Raw genomic sequence first — 4,899 nt, forward strand, 5'->3', positions numbered from 1 at the left:
TCTCTCTCTCTCTCTCTCTCTCTCTCTCTCTGAATGTTCTTCTCCGAATGTTAAGTGTATCTCAACAGCAAGGAGGTGAAAGAAAAAAGGGTCCAGGGGTCAAGGGTGGGCCACCACAGGCAGTAGAACACCCAGCTTTGTCCAGGACATAGGTGGCATCTATGACCACAGGAACCTTAAAACATCAGATTTGGGGAGCTGCAGACAGAAGCAATGCCTACCTCCCACCTGTTCCTCCCAGCCAGGCCTTCCCATCTTTTTCCAGTCAGCAACATTCCAGGAACAAATACTTAACCCCTAGATCAATGGTTCTCAACACACCCCCTTGGGATTCAAATCCCTTTCATAAGGATTGCCTAAAAACATCAGAAAATGCAGCTATTTACATTACGATTCATAACAGTAGCAAAATTACAGTTATGAAATAGTAAAGAAAATAATTTTATGGTTGGGGTCACCACAACATAAGGAGCTGTATTAAAGGGCTGCAGCGTTATGAAGGTTGAGAACCGCTGTCCTAGATGAAACAGATGGCCACATGCAGAGATGTGAATATTCTTCTCTGGGTTTCTCTGATGGTACTTACTCCATTTTCTCCTGTGAATGTTTGCATGCATCGTGTGTATGTGGACATATGTCTAAATATACTTACTGCACATGCATATTTACACACACTAATTCCTTGGTAGAAAAAAACTCATCAGAAGCCCCCACCTAGCTCAAACACAGGAGCACACAGGTCTCCTCAGGGCTCTGGCTATCACCTACAGGCCCCCCCACACACACACACACACTTAGCTCTAGGACTGCTTCCCTGCCCTGGTGTCAGCTCAGGGCCCAGGCTCAGCCTGTCTCTTTGGGCGGGATTTTACATATTCTCCTGCTGCTGGACAGAGACGCTGAGAAAAGAATTGTGGTTTCCTTTAACCTTTCCTCTCCAGTTCAGGCTGTCAGGTTCCATCCCTTCCTCTGTCTCTGGCTCCTCCCTCCCATTCCTTTTGTATTTGGTGCTGAGACACTGACTAGCCCTAGTTTGAAGGGTGGTGTTTTGTTTTGTTTTGTTTTAACACATTTGTAAATCTTCACTTAGTGCAACTTTCCCTTCAGCCTTTGTCTCCTAGTCTTTAATGGTAGCCATAAATTACTGCCTTCTTTTCTCTGGACGCCTCAGGCTTCATTGCTTTTGAAACGATCAAAGTTATTTCTTCTGAAAATCCCACTCAGAACTTCCCATTGTGTGGCACAGCTCTCTGCAGCTCCTGTCAAAGCACACCAACACACAAGGCTACCCATTAAACTCCTCGGAGCTCATTGCTTTCTCAGTATGTATTTCATCTCTTTAGAATTATCTTTGTCCACTCATTGATCAAGCTGTTTTATTTCTTGTTTCACTTTTTTTTTTTTTTTTTTTAGTTCTTTGGCCATTTTAGAGATTGAGCTTCTGATGTAGAGCTAAGCAAAGATTCTTCCCGTTCTGTAAGCTGCGTCCTCACTCAGTTAACTGTTTCCCTTGCTTTTACTCTCAGGAGTCCCACGTGCTGTATGTTAATAATGTAACACTTCTCATCCTTGGTTTCTAAGTGTGTAGATTTAGCTTTGCAGGGCTGTGGTAGCTGTAGACACCACCAGCTCTAAGCTTGGCCCCGGAGTTTACTTTGTTCTGTAATGTGTTATTAGTAACATTTAGTGCAGACATCGAGGGAAGGCTCCATGCTGCCCACATCCAGGTTCCCTTTCTTCTGAGGTTTCCACAGCCTCTGGATCAGACAGTGTGGGCCCCACAGTCCTGTACATTCATCCCAAGGTGTATGCAAGTGCCAGGCAAATGACAGAGCCCACAAGTGACGATCTCGTCCGGGTGTCTCAGACATCCATATCTGTGCACTCCTATTCCACCAGACTTCACTGACAAAGCACAAATCTGGCCAAGTGTCATGGTGTCCTCCTGTAATCCCAGTACTCATTGAGATGAGGCGACAGGATTGTGTTTTGCAACCAGCCTGGGTTTCATAATGATAGCCTATCTAAAACAAAACAAAACCCCCAGTTGTTGAAGATGAAATTATTAGCGATTCCAAGATGGCCAGAACAAGGTGTAACACCAAACATGGGGCCTTTGTGCCTGACTCCCCAGGATGGACTCTTAGACCAGTTCACATGAGTGCACACTCAGGTTCTATACTCTGACTTTAACATGTATATAGACACACACAGAGATACGTGTATATGTGTGTATATAATATATTATATTAATTATAAATATTAATCATAGGCTTTCATGAGACAACACAAAAAGAAAAGGCCAAGACTTCTAAATAGCAAAAGAGCAACATGCACAAAACGGGTCTCAGGAGAGAAGTGATGACGACCTGCCTGCATGGAAGAAGCATGTACCCACTGGAAAAGCAGCCACCCGGAGCTGCAGCAGAGAAGCTAATGAACCTTTATACAGCACACCAGAGCAGGGGAGACACCTTCAAATTCTTCCTTTTTATACCAAAACTCAATGATACTATGCACAAAAAAACAAGTCATATCAGTGGCACTGATGACCATTAATTAAAAATCCTTAATAAAAATTCACAACCAGGCGCAAGAGAGATTGTTCAGTGGTTAAGAGCACTTTCTGTTCTTGAAGAGGATTCAGTTACAAGTACACACATTAGGCAGCTCACAACTGTCTGTGACTTCAGTTCCAGAGAAACTGGCCACCTTCTTCTGGCTTCCTCTGGCACCTGCAAGCATACATACATATGCTCAGACACACATACACACACACACACACAGGCACACACACAAAATAAAAATAATAAATCTTTTTTTTAAAGCAACCATCCAGTCATGGTGGCACTTACCTTTAATCCCAGGCAAGCAAGTCTCTGTGGGTTGAAGGCCAACCTGGTCTACCCAGAAACTTCTAGGCTAGACCCTGTAAAAAAGTAAGACCCTACAGGGGAAAAAAAGCACCCAGAATTCAGCACCAAATCAGGTATATTGCTACACTCCTGTAATCCCAGCCCTGGGGAGGAAGAAGTGGGAGGATCAGAAGGACACCTCTGACTCTCTGGTCACATAGTGAGCTTGAGACCAGGCTAGACCGCCTCAAAAACCAGAGGAGATCCAGCATCATACTAAGTGGCATATCTCAGGGTGCAAGGATGATTCAATATTATGAAATGTGCCTAGGTAAATAATCATGACACATAGAAAGGTTTCAGTGGAAAACTACAGAATCCTCTCCACAGATTAAAAAAATAATAATAAAAGAATGAGAAATAATATTCAGTACCTGGAAATAAGCCAAGCAGATAATATTCAAGGCCTGTGTGAAGAAACTTTCTAAACCATACCAATAGAACATGTTCTTAGACACAAATGCTCGGTATCACAAAGATGACGGTCCTCTATAACTTACCATTTGTTGTTAGTTCACCTCCCCTCCCCCAGAGATGGAGCCAGGGCCATGTGTATGGGTCGGTCCTCAGTCCTAGGTAGCGGTATCCGTTAACTTGGTACATTACGCCAGCAAACCATCATGTGCTATCTCACTAAGCCAGATCTGCAAGTGATGTTGTCCTCCCCCAGTTCAGACCTACACATTTGTCTCAAAGTGTCCCCTAGGGTCCCTCATCCCAAGAGTAAAATCACTGTGCCCTTGGGAACAGCTAGAAGGTGAACCATTTTCAACAGAGGTTACCATGGTTTATCCCACAATCTAAAGGCTCCTGATGTTTGGGAAGCTCAGCTGAAAGCTCAGTCAGGAACGCTGACTGCCTCAACTTCCCCAGGTGGCAAGTCGAGCACCCAATTTGCTGGATGTCTTGAGCATTCGATTTGATGATATCCTTGCTTCCTGATTGATTTTTGCTAAATGTTTTGATTTCCCAATTTGATGGTATCTATGTATCTATCTATCTATCTATCTATCTATCTATCTATCTATCTAGCATCTATCTATCTGTACTTTGCTATTTATTCTTTTACTTTAGCTTGCTGTATGCTTAATAAATTCACTCATTCCAAGCTACCTATGGCTATCCTAGGTCATTCTCCTGGACCATATATAACAAAACATAAATGATATGACACCCATAAAGCAGAGCATTATGGCCTAATGAGAAGGCTTAACGGCTGAGAGCAGCAGCAGCAGCCAGGTCTGTCTGGTGCCCTGAGCTCTACCCTGAGATGCACAGCACAATGGAAAGAGAGGACCAGCTCCCACAGCCCGGCCTCTGACCTCCACATGTACACTGCGGCATGCACATGTGCCCTCCCTATCAATAATTAAATATAAGAAACATGAAAGGCAGCCGGGCGGTGGTGGCGCACGCCTTTAATCCCAGCACTTGGGAGGCAGAGACAGGCGGATCTCTGTGAGTTCGAGGCCAGCCTGGTCTACAAGAGCTAGTTCCAGGACGGGCACCAAAGCTACAGAGAAACTCTGTCTCAAAAAAAAAACCAAAAAAGAAAAGAAAAAGAAACATGAAAAGCATAGAGCATTAGACAGTTGTGCAAATGGAAAGAGAAACTTTCTGGGTTCCAATATGGAGAGCTTGCGTGTCCATAAACGGAAAAGATATGTGCGTTGTGTTACCTTTTACACACAGAAGGAGGTGGGAGAAAAGCCCGTGTTTGTACTTGCTTGCCCATATCTGCATGAAGACGCAAGGAAGACCTGTGAGATGTAAAGAAGGCAATTAGCAGAGATGCAGGGGGCGGGGCTGGGAAAATGACCGGCAAGGATAGAAGAAACTGGCTGATCATCTTTCTACACTTCTCAGTTGTTGACTATATTAACATAAAAGCAGAGGGAAATTTAACTGACGCAGCCCCCACAAGGCCACTATCTGTGAGGGTGCAGGACTTTGTGGCAATGCAGCAGTTTTGGGGTCACCCATC

Source organism: Microtus ochrogaster, chromosome 8 (genome assembly GCF_000317375.1).
Source record: "Microtus ochrogaster isolate Prairie Vole_2 chromosome 8, MicOch1.0, whole genome shotgun sequence".
NCBI classification, from domain to species: Eukaryota; Metazoa; Chordata; class Mammalia; order Rodentia; family Cricetidae; genus Microtus; species Microtus ochrogaster.